A 17334-nucleotide genomic window follows, 5' to 3' on the forward strand; every position below is an offset into this window, starting at 1 on the left:
TTATAAGGATGTTAAATAAATAAACAATTTTATGAAATTAAGAGCCAATATAAGATAAGATAGGTAGATAAACTTCGAATACTCAATAATCTACACATTTGAAATCATAGCATGAAAACCCATAAAATTCACAATTCGAATTGAGTTACTAGGTTAGAAAATACTTGGGCTTTATGGGTGGAAAAACCCATGAATAAATACCCACATATCACTAATGCAAGCTTGAAAATGGACTTTGCTTGAGATGAAGAGAACTTTAAAAGAATCTTTGGGAGAGGAGGTATTTGTGAGTTTGAGACTTATTGTGAGAATGATGGGTTTGGGCTAGTTTAGGGTCCTTAGATAGGGTAGATTGAGTCCCTAAAATGACCACACTTTATTGATAAAACATGGGAAATGACTAAAATAACCCCTTTAAAAACTTACCAGACTGACCCTTCGAATGGTCTCTATGACTTGTAGGACCTTCTACGAGTCCCAGAGAGGACTCATTCTGCAGGGTCTACGAAAGACTCTAAAAATTGACCCTTAGGACTTACCCTATGACTCATCTCTATGAAACCTAGATTGTTCTATGATTCATAGAAAGGACTCGTCTTGCCAGATTTGAGAAACCCTGAGGATGGTGTCTCTGAAATTTCATTACGAGTTGTTTCTATGACTCATCAAAAGTCATATGACTCATAATCTTGGCACATAGACTTCCCTCTTTACCTACGAGTCAGTCCTACGATTTGTAGAAGTACCTATGACTCGTAGGTTGAGTTGTAGAGACTGATGCAGTCCATTCTCTAAGGTTTGTTCCTTTTTTTGAACTTTTCAATAGATGAGGTCTTACAATATCTCCCCCTTAGGAACATTCTTCCTCGAATGAGATTTAGCTAACATAGTAAAGTCATAGCACGAGGAGTAGCAACCCAACATGAATATAATAACACATAAACATGCATAAACTATGAGATATTCATACTTAACATAAAACATAAACTTAAACTCATCTTTATGAACATGCATGCAAATGAAGACTTAGGAACATCTAAAATGTAGGAGCTTTAAATAATTCAAATGTAAATACATTACTACCTTATGCTTAAGTATAATGAAAGAGATGAGGGTATCACTTTCTCATATATACTTCTGCTTCTCATGTAGCGCTTTCAGCTTGCTGACTCCTCTAAAGGACTTTGACAAATGCAACTTCCTTATTCCTCAAACTCTAAACTTGCTGGTCTAAAATTTCAACCAGGACCTCTTCATAGGTCAATTTCCCTTCAATATTCACTACTTCTAAAGGAATAATGGAACATCGATCACCCACACATTTGCTCAATATCGACATGTGGAATATCGGATGAACCATAGCAATTTTTAATGGAAAATCAAACTCAAAGCAAGCATTGCTAACTAGTGTCAAGATCCTATAAGGCCCTTCATACCTAGGGCTCAACTTTCCCTTCTTGCCAAACTAAACTACACCCTTCATGGGGGAAACCCTCAAGTATACCCAGTCATCCACATTAAAGTCAAGATCCGTTCTCCTAATATCGGAATAGCACTTTTGATGACTTTGAGCCATCTTCAAACCTTCTGTAATGACTCTAACCTTTTCAAAAGCATCAAGCACTAAATCGAGGTCCAACAAGGTTATTTCATCCACTTTAAACCAACCAATAAGAGACCTATATCATCTCCCATACAAAGCCTCAAATGGCGGCACATCAATATTTGAGTGGTAGCTATTGTTGTACGCAAATTCAATGAGTTGTAGATGGTCATCCCAAATCCCTTTGAACTCAAACACATAAGCCCTTAGCATATCTCCTAGTGTTTGAATTGTTCATTTGGCTTGCCTATCGGTTTGAGGATGGAATGCGATACATAGCTTCACCTTAGTACCAAGACCCTTTGAAATGATTTCAAAAATCAGAAGTGAATTGGGTACCATGATATGAAATAATTGACAAGGGAAGACCATACAACCTCACCAATTCCTGAATATACAACTTATCATAATATTCAGTGCTATAAGAAGTCTTAACCGGTGGAAAGTGAGTTGACTTTGTCATTCTGTCAACAACCACCCAAATTGAATCATGATATTTTCGAGTACGAGGAAAATCACTACGGTATCAATGTTCACATCTTCCCACTTCCAAGTAGGTATATCAATGTCTTCGGCCTTGACTTTTTGATAATTTAGGCATTAGGCCACGAACCTTACTATGTCCTTTTACATTCCACCCCAAAAATAATTCTCTTTTAAGTCTTGGTATATTTTAGTCAAATTGAGATAAATAGAATATGAAGAATTATGAGTTTCCTTCAAGATCATGTCCCTAAAGCCATCCACATTGGATACACATACCCAACCTTAGAAATAAAGTACCTCATCTCCCCCTTGTGAAAACATCTCTACTTTTTTTTCTTTCACCAATTTCTTTAACTCCACCAATGTTGGGTCAGGGTCTTGTTTTGACTAAACATCCACTATAAAGGATGATTCAGACCCATTTAGCACAAACACACCACCATGACCGAAACCATTTAACTTCACCCCTAATCTAGTCAATCGGTGAACATCTTTTACCAACTCCCTCTTTCCTTCATCCACATAAGACACACTCCCTATAGACACCCTACTAACTGCATCAACAACAACATTGGATTTAACCATATGATAATACACACTCATATCATAGTCCTTAATGAGTTCTAGCCACCTTCTTTTCCTTAGATTGAGGTCCTTTTGGGTGAATACATATTAAAGACTTTTATGATCGGTAAACACATTCACATGTACCCTAAAAAGATAATGTCGCCAAATCATTAAAGTAAACACAATGGCTGCTAAATCAAGATCATGGATAGGGTAGTTACGCTCGTGCACCTTTAGTTGCCTAGAATAATAGGCTACAACCTTTCTATTTTACATCTAAACACAACCCAAACTGACCCTTTAAGCATCGTAATATACCATGGGAAGGTCATCGCGACGCTTCAGCTCTTTTAATTCAACCAAGGCCAATCAGTATGGAGGAATAGAAATAGGTTAAGTATCGAGGAGAAGGTTGATACCAAAATCAACTTCCCTTTCGGGAGGGACACCGGGAAGGTCATCGCGAAAATCATACGAAAACTCATTAACCAAGGAAACCAATTTAATAGAAGGACTTTTGGAGTCAACATACCTAACCCTCATGATGTGATAGATGCAACCCTTAGCAATTAATTTTTGGTCCTTAAAATAAGAAATGAACATATCTTTAACTACCTAATCATGACCTTTCCATTCAAGAATAGGTGCACTTGGGAATTGAAACTTTACTCCATAGGTTATACAATCTATAGAATCATAAGACAGATGCAACCAATCCATCCCATGAATAATGTCAAAATCTACCATATCAAGTTCAATGAGGTCACAAGAAATAACTTTGTAGATGATAGACACATGAAAACTATTATAGACCTTTCTAGCAACAACTAACTCACCAATGGAGGTACACATAAAATAGGGTTCTAGTAACATTTTGGGTAACACGTTAAACCTATTAGCAAGGAATGGAGTAACAAATGAAAAGTTGGCACCCAGATCTAGTAGTGCATACATATTAAAATCAAATACCTTTAACTTACCGATGACAATATCGGGTGCTTTCTCAACTTCTTATTGCCCATGTAAGGAATACAATTGATAAGAGCATTGGCTACTCCCTTCAGCTTGTTGACCATGAGAAATTTGGCCTTGAGGCCTACCACTACAACCACTACAATCTCCATCTTGGTGACCCAGTTTACCACACTTGAAGCATGCATTGGATCCATCTAAACATTCTACTTTGTGAGTTTCCCACACGTCTTGCAAGTGGGAAAAGCTTAAGCACCCATATTTTCCTTTTGAACCATAGGATTAGCACCCTTGTCCTTGTTGAACCTTGGAGGAGGAGTATTGGTGGAACCTTGCCCCATAAATTATTTCCCATTTTGGCCCTTTCCACCACCACTATAACTGAACCTTTGATGATTGATCCTTCCACCATCAATTATAGCCTTCTTGAACCCTCTCGACTTCTCTATTTTTTTCTTTTTCCATCTCATTGACCAACATGGCCTTCTTGCATTACTTGGACACCAAACTAGAAACACCAGAGATAAACTTGCTCATCCATGCTATTAGATCGAAGACCATGAAAAGAGCATACTTAGAAAATTTGGTAAATTTAAAGAAATATTCCTTCACACTCATGCTCCCTTAGCGAAGATTGATGAGCTCTTGAATCTTTTCCTCCCTTAGCTTAAAAGGAAAGAAATGATCTAATAAGGCACCCTTGAACTCTTCCTATTCTATTTATCCTGCATCGTCACCCCTATCAACAACTCATTGCTCATATAAAACCCTTGCTACTACCTTGAGTTGAGAAACCGCTATCTTAAACTTTTCATTTGGAGGCACTCCCATGATAGGCATAATTCGATAAACTTTCTCAATGAATTTGATGGGATACTTATCTACTTTAGAACCACCGAATTTGGGTGGATTCAATTTCTTAAAATCCCTAATCCTAGAAGCCAAAGTAGGCACTTAAGGAAAATGAGGAGCAATTTCTTAATTAGTTTAGTTAGCTATGGCTTGGGCCAACAAGGTGATAATACTGCAGAACACTGCATGTGTGACTCCTTCCTTATGATGTGGAGCCTCAAAAAATAGAGAAGCTTGGTCCTAATCACCAACCCTTGCTCTAGATGGAGGTACCCTTCTTGGAGGCATGATCTAGAGGACATAAAATGATTTGTTAGTTAAAGGAAGTCCTAGGATGACTCTAGGGCATGACATGAATTTTGAAAGAACTGAAAACATTCTGAAACTTCCCATTTCCTCCCATTCATAGTTATGGTGTGCTTCACAACAAATGAATAATACCTTATTTGATGCGGTATGTTGGACTCTCAGGACCATTCAAAACCTCAGGCTCTGATACCCAGTTTGTCTTTACCCAAGCCTAGGGCCGAGACGTGACACGATGAATGAGTAACCAGAAGATACAACACCCAAACCTCTTTACATTTATTTTGCCTCTCATAAGTAATGATAATGAATAATAAGTGGAAATAAAAAGGGAAAATGGGACTAAGGAAGAAACCGCTATCTTAAACTTTTCATTTGGAGGCACTCCCATGATAGGCATAATTCGATAAACTTTCTCAATGAATTTGATGGGATACTTATCTACTTTAGAACCACCGAATTTGGGTGGATTCAATTTCTTGAAATCCCTAATCCTAGAAGCCAAAGTAGGCACTTAAGGAAAAAGAGGAGCAATTTCTTAATTAGTTTAGTTAGCTATGGCTTGGTCCAACAAGGTGATAATACTGCAGAACACTGCATGTGTGACTCCTTCCTTATGATGTGGAGCCTTAAAAAATAGAGAAGCTTGGTCCTAATCACCAACCCTTGCTCTAGATGGAGGTACCCTTCTTGGAGGCATGATCTAGAGGACATAAAATGATTTGTTAGTTAAAGGAAGTCCTAGGATGACTCTAGGGCATGACATGAATTTTGAAAGAACTGAAAACATTCTGAAACTTCCCATTTCCTCCCATTCATAGTTATGGTGTGCTTCACAACAAATGAATAATACCTTATTTGATGCGGTATGTTGGACTCTCAGGACCATTCAAAACCTCAGGCTCTGATACCCAGTTTGTCTTTACCCAAGCCTAGGGCCGAGACGTGACACGATGAATGAGTAACCAGAAGATACAACACCCAAACCTCTTTGCATTTATTTTGCCTCTCATAAGTAATGACAATGAATAATAAGTGGAAATAAAAAGGGAAAATGGGACTAAGGGAAATATTTAAATAAGAACCATAATAGTCAAACTTTGCTTACACATGTCCAACAATACCTCTTAATCATAGACTTGGCGGGGGATAAGAAATGTCCCTAGCTCATCCGTAAAAAATAGAAGAAAATACCATAATAAGTTTCTATGATCTCAACACATCATAAGATAGAAAGCTGAAGGAGTATTGTTCCTGAAACATGGAAACTAACCAAAAGTATCATTCAATGATCTCTACTAGCCACATGGAGGAGAATAAGGAGGATCATCAGTCCCTACATGGTGATACCATGCAGGCAATGGTGTATGCATTAGTACTTTAAATGTACTAAGTATGTTGGCAACTAATATATAATGAAAAGAATTTTAGCAATATGAGATAAAGTACATGAATAGATTCATACATAAGGCATCAAGTAAATAGCATTTAACATAAAGACCAGGCAAGCTTTTTCATGAAATCCAACACCCTCTATGTTGGCACGGGGAGACTATTTGTCGGGTAGACCTCCATCAACTTTATTCATTTCTTTAACATTAACTTTAGATGGATTTACGTGGATCTACTAGCCTAAAAGCCTACAAGGGCTCCTATGTTGACACATATTTAATGAGACAAGGTATTGCTACTACGATTCCCTTGTCAAATCTCATCTCAATGTCCAATTTGGTGCTAAGTCAATCCCATGTAATAGTTTAATACTTCAACATAATCATAGCATATAGCTTGAGAATTCATACATCACATTCGGTAGAATAGCTCATTAAAAACCTTTATTGAATCAAATATGTGATAATTTTCAAATCACATAAAGAATCCTTCCTTCATATTATAACATCATTCTACCATTATACTTTCCCTTTTGATGTTAGATGTTGCTTTCATAAACATTCATTTAAAGTCAAAATCTTTCAAGTTAAACTTCATTGAAAATATAGTAAAACTAGGTAAGTTCTATGCAATTCAACTTTCAAATCATAAGAATCAATGTTATCATGCATGATAGCAACATAATGCACCAATTTAAAAAATACTTGAAACAACCCACCAACTCACTTTAAAACTTATTTTATGCCTTCATATAAAGACCTTAAATAAATCAACAATTCTACTAAATTAAGAGACAATTTTAGAGAAGATGGGTAGATAAACTTCAAGTACTCAATAATCTATATATTTGAAATCATAGTATGAAAACCCATAAAATTCACAATTAGAATTGAATTACTAGGTTAGAAAATAATTGGTCTTCATGAGTGGAATAACCCATGAATAATGACCTACATACATTGGAAAACAAAGCCATAATGCAATCTTTAAAATGGAGACTTGCTCTTGATGAATCTTTGACTTTTATTGAGATGAAGAGAACTTTGTGAGGATCTTTGGGAGAAGAGGATTTTGTGAGTTTGAGACGTAGATCCAGTCCCCAAAATAACCACACTTCACTGATAAAACATGAGCAAGGTCTAATATGCCCCCTTTAAAAACCTATCGGATTGACCCTATGAATGGTCTCTATGACTCGTAGGACCTTCTACGAGTCATAGAGAGGACTCATTCTATAGGGTATGAGACATATCATGAGAACTGACCCTCAGGAATTCCTCTAGGACTTGTATCTATGATTCATAGACTTTTCTATGATTCATAGAAGGGAATCATCCTACAGGGTCTAAGAAACCCTTAGGACTGAGTCTCTGAACTTTCATTATGAGTCATTTCTATGACTGTCAAAAGTCTTATGACTCATAACCTTGGATCATGGACTTTCCTCTTTAGTTAGATCAATTCTCCACTTTTGCATCACTTATATGAGTTAGTCCTTTGACTCATAGAAGTACCTACAACTCATAGATTAAGTCGTAGAGACTGATGTAGTCCATTTTCTAAGGTTTGTTCCTTTGTTTTGACGTTTACACTTACGAGGTCTTAGAATTTTTTGATTCTCTTCCACATTTATCATTTTCTTTGACTATGTCTTATTTATCTTATGTATGCTATGCTATGAGGTTTGTTTGGAGTCTCTTAAGATTCTAAGTGTCATCTCACATTTAGGGCCTAGCTTAGATTATGACAAACTTTTTTAATATAGTACAATGTTCATGTGTCCTAGGGTTTTTGACATACTACATATATTTGAGTCATTCATGGGAGTGAAGTGTGAAAAATCTATGAATAGGAGGCTCTAATGGATTAAGAAAACTTAACTTCTTTCATCATTCTTATGTCATACGATAGAGTTGAACTGTCTAAGTTTTCCTTCCAACACTTTCTTTTAGATTACAATATCCTGCCTCTATAAAGATCTTATGTTTTAAGCAATGCCAATGAGAATAAGGATCAACCAGCTATACAAGTTCCCAATGATCCTCTAGCCGAGCAAGTCACTTATACAAAATTTTGACTGGCATTCCAAGTTCTTACCATAGCTATGGCGGCAAAGCCAACAATGAAGTGATTTCACTCATGAATGCAAGTATGGTTATGGCAACTGGTAGAGTTCTTAACTTCATCATATGAATCCATTGGAGTTCCATGTTTCGAAGGTGGATAAGGATCCACAAGAGTTTATTGAAGGTATCTACAAGATTGTGGACATCATAGGCATTAGTCTGGTAGAAAAGGCAGACTTGGATACTTATCAACTTAAGGGAGTTCCTTAGATTTTATATGAATAATGGGAGGGTGAAAAGCTAGAGATTTGGATTAGATGAATTCAGAAGAGGTCAAGGGTGATTTCCTAGACCATTTCTTTCCATTGGAGTTGAGGGATGCTAAGGTCTAGGAGTTGATCAACTTAAGGCAAGGTAACAAAATCGTGAGGAAAGATGCATTGATGTTCACTCAATTGTCAAAATATGTTTTGTTTATGGTTGCCAACTCTAGAACCCGTATGAGCAACTTTGTCTCAGGTATGCGAGACTTTATGGTCAATGAATGTAGAACTGCCATGTTTATCATGGAAATGGACACCTCAAGGCTAATGACCTATGTCGAGCGAATTAAAGAGGAGAAACTAATAAAAAGGTCTAGAGAGTCTAAAAGGGCTTGGATAGATGGTAGTGACTATTCTCATGGTAAATCCAGTAATTGTAGTCATTCACAATTTCACCCAAAGTTCTACAACAAGAATTCTTCTAATAATCTAGCTCTAAATCTCAACAAATATAAGATGTATAACCCTAAGTCTTAAGGAGAAGTTCATAGTGGTCAGAATACTCCCACGACAAGAAGTATAGGAAGTGCCACTGAGGAAAGTGCTTGGTAGGTTCGGGTGCATGCTTTTAGTCTGACTCTAATCCTTCCGCTCATGGTTGGATTTAATTTCTCAGTTATCATACTACTTGGTGAGTCTTTATATTCTGAGGGCGCAACCATGATGGTTCTTTTATGTCTTCGATTATTTTTGTTGTCTTGTTATGTTGTTGGGTGAGTTAAGGACTGTTCGAAGCCCAGTCTAGACTAGTACAGGCATATAAGGCTATAATGAGTATATTGTTCCTGTTTATTCAGAGATTATGATTTGATTCTTTTCTATTGAGACATCTACTTTGAGACTTTATTCCAAACTTATTATTTTCTTTAATTATGTCTTATTTACCTTATATATGCTATCCTAAGACACTTGTTTAGGTTCTTTCAAGATTCTATGGGTCGTATCACATCTAGGGCCTATTATGGGTAGTAAATATTTGCTCGGTAAGTGTCATTAGCCTTGAAATGTCAATTTTCTTGATCAACATGCTGGTTGTACATTCTTTGAACACCATGTTTAATTAACCCAAGACAAACTTGCTCATATGACCTTTAGAGTTCGCAACCATGAACGAAGCATATTTTGAAAATTTATGAATGTTAGTGTATATTGTATCATAATTATGTTACCTTTCTTGAGATTGATAAAATCTTGAATCTTTGCCTTCCTTAGTGCAAGAGGGAAGAAGTGATCAAGAAAGACATCCTTGAACTATTTTCACTCTACTTGACCCGCATCTCTAGCCCTTTCACCCTTTCATTTCTCATACCAAATTTGAGCCACACCTTTTAATTGGTAAGAAGCTAAGTTTGCCTTATAAACATGGATAACTACCATTATGTCCACAATATCATAGATATCCTTGAAGAACTCATGTGGATCCTTATCCAACTTTGAACCATGAAACTGTAAGACCACAGAAGTTGGAAAGTACAAAAATGAGGTTCAAAAGATGATTTCTTAGAAAACTCAGCTTTTTAGCAATAGGTGTCCTTCACGAGGCTCTCTATGTTCCGTGAAGAGGACCACAGGACATGAAGGTCCATTGTGGTCCAGGCCCCTGCACACCTGAGTTCTGAAGTGGTGACCACGAAGGGCACTACAAGGTGTCGTGCACACCAAGAGCCATGGTGGACCTCCGTGGTGACACTATTTATATTTCTCTGATAGGCCCTATAACATGGCCTCCCATAATGAACTGTATTTCCCTACACGAATCATGAAGGTCTCCATGGAGGAAGTCCTGCAAAGCTCTAGCAAGACACAAATTCTTCAAGTTAAAGTCTACCACCATGAACGACCACCATGGGTCGTAGTGTCCATAACGGATCGTGGTGTGTCTCATGGTAGGAAACCCATTTTGAGATCCTTTTTTATAATTTGAAGTGCCGCATCACAATGCAAACAACGGCTCGTATTGGCCTTTACATGCCGTGGTCCACATCCTAAATTTAGTTTTTAATGAGGCTTATTTTGGCCACTCCCCATGTTTTCTTAATGAATGTGGATGGTTTTGGTACTATATTCTAACCTATTAACAACCCTAAGCACTTATAACTCTCTTATTCTCACCCTAATTTCCCAAATCAAAATCTTTTCTGAAGAAGTTTGCTCTCCAAGTCTTCTACTTCATAAATCAAGTTCTAAGGATTTATTCAAGGTCATGCTTCAATTCTCTTCAATCTAAGGGTTCTCAGGATCAAGGTATGTGGTTCTTCATCCATGGGTACCTTTCACCCATGGAATTCCAAGCTTTCTCTCCAATTCCTTATGATTTTTTCAATCAAAATGTCCTAATTAGATAATTTGCATTAAGTCTTCTTAATTATGGTTGATTTCAATGCTCTGAGTCTAATTATGAATAATTTATATCAAATTGCATAATTTTAAGGTAAACTTCAATAACCTACGCTATATGTTAGTTTTCAAGTATGATTTATGAGATATGATCATGATTTTCAAGTTATTTCAATGACCAATGCTATAGGTTAGTTTTCAAGTATGATATATGAGATACGATCATGATTTTCAAGTTATTTCAATGAAAGCTTTATGCATGAAATTAAATATTCTTTATGCAAAGAAGTTTATGAATGATATTCTATGATGTTTCAAGCAAGTTAATGGTAGGGTGACCTAAGACACTACAGATGTTTTATGAACAAGGATTCATAATGATGGAAGGTCTACACCCACATTACATGAACCACATGACAGATCAGCTATTCTTATGATTTAACTAAGACGATGATAGATGAGCTACTCTTATGTTATCTTTATAAAGGTGGATTGATATTATTATTATCTTTCCATATGATGTTATTGACTAGGTTTTCATCAAAATTCCCTTGGGATAATGACTAAGCACCTAGAGGACTTTTAGGTGTGGTTTGGTATGGTATGCTATTGTAGCTACCCAAGAAAATCCTAGTATCAACCTTTAGTCCCAAACTATGTTTTCCATGTAGGTTTAAAGATGCCGAATTGGTGAAGCTACTGGATCCACATAGAAAAGTTAAAAGAGTTTTTAATGGAGTATGTCCTGGCAAGTTAGCCTCCACCGGATCGATGTGCGAGTCATTTGATTCCATGTATTAGCTCCCATGATCTTATATGTTGGTTGAAGGTTCTATCTCACACCACTTAAAGTAAAGGTATAAATTCTTATGATGATTAAAATATTTTGATGCATTGACCAATGAGATAAATGTTTTAACTTTTTTTATGAATTTATTCATGTTTTAAAGATATTGGTGTTACATCTGTTGCAGCATAGTGATTATGTCATATTCTTAATATTCACGCATCTTCTCACATACATAGAGCATTCCATGTACTAACACATACTTTTTGCCTATATTTTATCATAATATAGGATCAGACAATCACGTTTATCCTCCTCCCACTCATGGGTAGAGTTTATTATTTTTGTACTATTGGTGAGTCCTTATGTTCTGGGGATAAGATATTTTCCTTGCTTGTGAGTCTATAACTTTCTTTTACCATTTATATCAGGTGAGCTAGGAGATTGTCTTACGCTCCCATCTAGTTCTAGAGGTATGTTAGATAGTAAAGAGTATATGTTGTCATTTTGCTTTTGTATCTTTTATCTTGCTTATTCACTCTATTTACCTTATGTATGCTACTGAATGATATACTAAGAATCTTGGTTGGGGTCCATCTAATCTCTATGTCGCAACTTGGCCCTTGTTTGGTTCATGACATACTTGGTATCAAAGCACAAAGTTCAAGTTTCCTAACAAGTCTTACATGCTACAACAAGTACATTCTTTTTCATCAATGTGAAGCATGCAAAATCTATGAATAGGATACTATGAAGAATCTTAGGAAAAATATCACTTATTTCATGATTTCATTGTGCTATAGAGTTGAACCCTATGGTTTCCTCCTCTAACGCTTGCTTTTTGCGATTACAGAATCATGTCTCCATGAAGATATTTTGTTCGAAGAAATATTGAGGGAGAGGAGAAATAAGCTCTAAATGAACCTTTTGATGAACAAGTTACTCATACCGAGTTCCAGACCGCTTTCTCTATGCTAGTTGAAGGCATAACTACTCAAGTGAATCAAGCAGTAGTCACTTCTCCAAATGTGTCTACGCCGGCTTCAAGGGTTAGAGACTTCATAAGGATAAACCCTCCTGAGTTTCATGGATCCAAGGTTGATGAGGATCTCCAAGACTTTATTAATGAATTATGCAAGATTGTTTATATCATGGGAGTTTCTTCAGAAAAGAAGGCGGAATTGAAGGCCTACCAATTTAATGGTGTTGTTCAAGTGCAGTACAACTAATAGAAAGTTGAAAAGGTTGAAAAGGGTCCCATAGGTTGGGTAAATTTTAAAGTTTCATTTCTTCACCACTTCTTCCCACTTGAGTTAAGGGAAGCGAAGGTATTGGAGTTCATTAATCTCAAGAAAGGAAACATGAGTGTGAGGTAATATGTCCTCAAGTTCACAAAGTTGTCCAAATATGCTCCTTCTTTAGTAGCAAACTCTCATGCTCAAATGAGTAAGTTTATTTTGGGTGTATCGGATTCAGTGATGAAAGAATGCCAAATTGCTATGCTCATCAAGAAAATGGATATTTCTAGGCTTATAAGTTACGCAGAAAAAATTGAAGGGGAGAAGCTTAAGGTGAGGAAAGTAAAGAAGTCCAAGAGGGCTCAATATGAAGGTGGGTTTTCTCAATCAAATTCTTGTGGTGAAAATGGTCATTTCCGTCAAGAAAAAAAGTTTTAAGTCTAAGGTTCTTCAAACACTCTAGCTCCAAAATTTGAGAAGGACCAGCTCTAGGTGGACAACCAATCCCTCGAGGCAATAAGTATGGGAAAACCCATAGGGGAGAGTGCTTAGCGGGATTGGTTGTTTGCTATTAGTGTCGAAAGATGGGTCATCATGCAAAAAAGTTAGGAGTAGGGCTAGATCCAAATTTCAGATTGAAGATGCTGATCATCCAGATTAACATGCTATTACTTTGGGTGGCAGTCAGCGCCAAAATAGGTTTTATGCCCTTCAGACTTATCAAGAGTTAGAGGATTCCCCCAATATTATGACTGGTAGGTTAAAAGTCTTTGACTTCGATACTTATGCATTATTAGATCTGGGTGCTACTCTATCATTTATTCCTCCCTATCTTGTCATGAGATTTACTATTAGTCCCAAGATTTTTTTAGAGATTTTTTCGTTCTATACTTTTGTTGGTGATTCAGTTGTAGCTAAAAGAGTATAGAGAAATTTTCCAGTTTTAGTTTTTCATAAACTCACCTCTGTTGATCTTGTAGAGATTGTTATGACCAATTTCGATGTTATTCTTGGTATGGATTGGCTTCATGCATATTATACATCTATATGTTGTAGAACTTGTGTGGTTAAGTTTCAGTTTCCTAATGAGCCAGTCTTAGAATGGAAAGGTATTAATTCCGTGTTCAAGGGTAAATTCATTTCATGCCTTAAAGCTCATAAAATAATTTCCAAAGGTTACATATCTCATCTAATCTGGGTTAGAAATACTAATTTTGAAGCTCTTACTCTTGAGTCAATTCCAGTTGTCAATGAATGTCTGGATATTTCCCTAATGATTTCTTAGGCATTCCTCCCAAAAGGGAAATAGACTTCGTTATCGATATATTGCTCGATACTCAGCCTATCTCTATTTCTCCTTAATGAATAGCCTTGGTAGAATTGAAAGAGTTAAAGGAACAATTGAAGGATTTATAGGATAGGGGTTTTATTAGACCGAGTATCTCTCCATGGGGTGATCCGGTTCTCTTTGTTATTAAGAAGGATAGTTCTCTCCATGTATGTATTGACTACCGGTAATTGAGAAAGGTCACAATTAAGAATAAGTATTCCATTCCAAGAATTGATGACTTGTTCTATCAACTTCAAGAAATAAGATCTTTTTCAAATATTGATCTTCGATAGGGTTATCATCAACTCCCAGTAAGGGAATGTGGCACTTTGAAGATGATTTTTAAAACTCAGTATGGTACTTTGAATTCTTGGTTATGTTTTTTCAACTAACGAATGCCCCTGCATCATATATGGAGTTGATGAACAGGGTGTTGAAGCAATACTTGAATATGTTTGTAATTGTGTTCATTGATCACATTTTGATATATTCTCGAAGTGAGGATGAGCATGCCGATCATTTGAGGATTTTATTACAAATTTTTAAGGACCGCCAGTTGTTTGCTAAATTAAGTAAGAGTAAATTTTGGTTAAGGTTAGTTGTCTTCTTTGGTCATATTATTTCCGGTGAAGGTAACAGGGTTGATCCTAAAAAGATCGAAGCGGTTAAGAATTGTCCTAGACCATTGTCTCCTTCTTATATTCAGAGTTTCTTAGGCCTAGCCTATTATTATAGATAGTTTGTGGAAGGTTTTGCTTTCATTGCATCACCCTTGACTACTCTGACTTCTAAAAAGATTAAATTCCAATAGTCCGAGGCTTGTGAGAAGACATTCTGAGAGTTGAAGGATAGGTTTTGATGGGTTCATTATATGTTATGATGATTCACGAGTTTGTCTTGGTTGTGGTCTAATAAAAAATGGTAAGTAATAGCCTATGTTTCTTGGCAACTCAAGGTGCATGAGAAAAATTACCTAACCCATGACTTGGAGTTAGCGGTGATAGTATTTGGATTTGAAGTTATGAAAATACTACTTGTATGGTGTCTATGTGGATGTTTTCACCGATTATAAGAGTTTGCAATATGTGCTAACTCAGAAGGACTTGAACTTTCAACAAAGAAGATGGCTTGAATTGTTGATGGATTATGATATGAGGGTGCTATACTATCTGAGAAAAGGCAAATATGGTTGTCGATCCTATTAGTAGATTGTCCATGAATAGTGTTGCCTATATTGAGGGTGAGCAGAGAAAGCTAGCTCAGGATATTTATAGATTAGCCTGTTTGGATGTTTTATTGGTTTTTTTTTTTTTTTTTTTATGGGAACAGACCCTACACGAGGTTCCCACCTCTCGTGCACAGTCAGGGGTTAAGCAACACCCCCAAGCCTTAACATAAATAATCAAAATAAAAATACAAGGAGGGGGACATAAACCTTACCTCCGATCCTATGGTGGTTCATAAGTCGGCTAACCTATTAAGGTCGGCTAACTCATCCCCGATACAAAAAAGAGACTAACTATAACTAGAAAGCAGTAAACCTGTGAGAGGACTCCTCCCGGTACAATTCAACTATGAAAGCATAAATGAGGGAGACTCTCCCCTTCCATGAGAAAACAGGAAAGTAACCTACACTAGTCCTATTCAACTATGCTACGTACCAGACATAGCTACATTGAAGAAGAACAAGTATACGAAACTTCTATCTCGCATGGGATGGGAAAATTCTTTTCATCTTTGCTCTTTTTAGTCTTGTCGTACCAAGAAAATCCAGGTGAAATGTGCCATTGCATCAGTATCATGATTATCAGCTATGGGGGCTGAAAGGAGAGGAAATATATGGATCTATAGTATCCAACAGCCTTGGAGTTGTGGAGAATTAGGTTCAGTAGTAGATCCCTCTTTTGGTACCTGCACAGGCAAACAACACCAGAAAAACACACAAGCAAACTATTGTGTGCTGCATATGTTGTATACTGCTGCTGCTGTGCTGCATATGGTAGGTACATATGGTGGGTGATGATGATGGCTGCAGTATCCTTGTGAAGCCAAGAATTCTCAACTTTGAAGTTGTAGCAGGTGTGCATCAGTGAACCTGCATTAGCAATTAACAAAGGGGCAAGCAATTGTGGGAAGAGAAAAGGCTGATGCATGTTTTTGTGCAACTCCTTGTTGCTGCCATTGTAGTTAGGCTGCTTGTTGGTCTTTGTTTTGAGGTGGTTAAGCTTCTTGGAGTACCTGCACAGACAAACAAAAACAACAAACCACACAACCAAAGAAATCTGGAAGCTGCTGTAACCATGTTTCTTGTGTGCTGCAAGTTGTTGGAATTGTTGCTGTAAGGGGCTCCAAAAAATTTGGTGTTGCTGTAGGTAGTGAAAATTGTTGGAGGGTGCTGGAGAGTTCCTGGTATGTGGACATAGACATACAAAACCAGAAGAGTACAGAAACAAGCAATTGTGCATCTCCTTGGTGCTTCCTTTGTGCTTTGGCTGCATGTTGGTGTCAATTATACAAGAAGGGAGGTCCTTTGTTGTGATCAGGTTCAGCTTCTTGGAGTACCTGCACAGACAAACAAAACCAACAAGCCACACAACTAAAGAAATCTGCATGCTGCTGTAGATAGCTTGTATTTGTTCCTTGTGTGCTGCAGGTTGGTGGAGTTGTTGCTGGGGTGTGTTGATAATAGAGAGTGTGGTTGGCAAGCTGAGTGTGCTTCTCCATAGAAGCCCGAGGTTACTGCAGCCCTCATAGCATTGCCAAAGAGATTCTAAACAAAAACTGTCAACCAAAGACAAGCAACAAAGCAAGCAGGTGTTGAGCTGCTGCAGGTGTTGCAGGTGTTGAGTTGCTGCAGGTGTTATCCTCTATGTATTTGTTGTTAAAGCATGTTGGTGTATATCTCCAACAACCTGCAAATACACAACAAATAACCAGGAACAAGCAAAGACCTGTACAGGTTAATAGAGAAGAATGGGTCTCAAAGAGAATTTTGGAGCCTGTGAGCATTTTCCATGTCGCTCGACTAACGTCTCCACTTATCCGTTTGAGCTGAAACTTTCTGAAGTTTGCATA

Source organism: Solanum dulcamara, chromosome 10 (genome assembly GCF_947179165.1).
Source record: "Solanum dulcamara chromosome 10, daSolDulc1.2, whole genome shotgun sequence".
NCBI classification, from domain to species: Eukaryota; Viridiplantae; Streptophyta; class Magnoliopsida; order Solanales; family Solanaceae; genus Solanum; species Solanum dulcamara.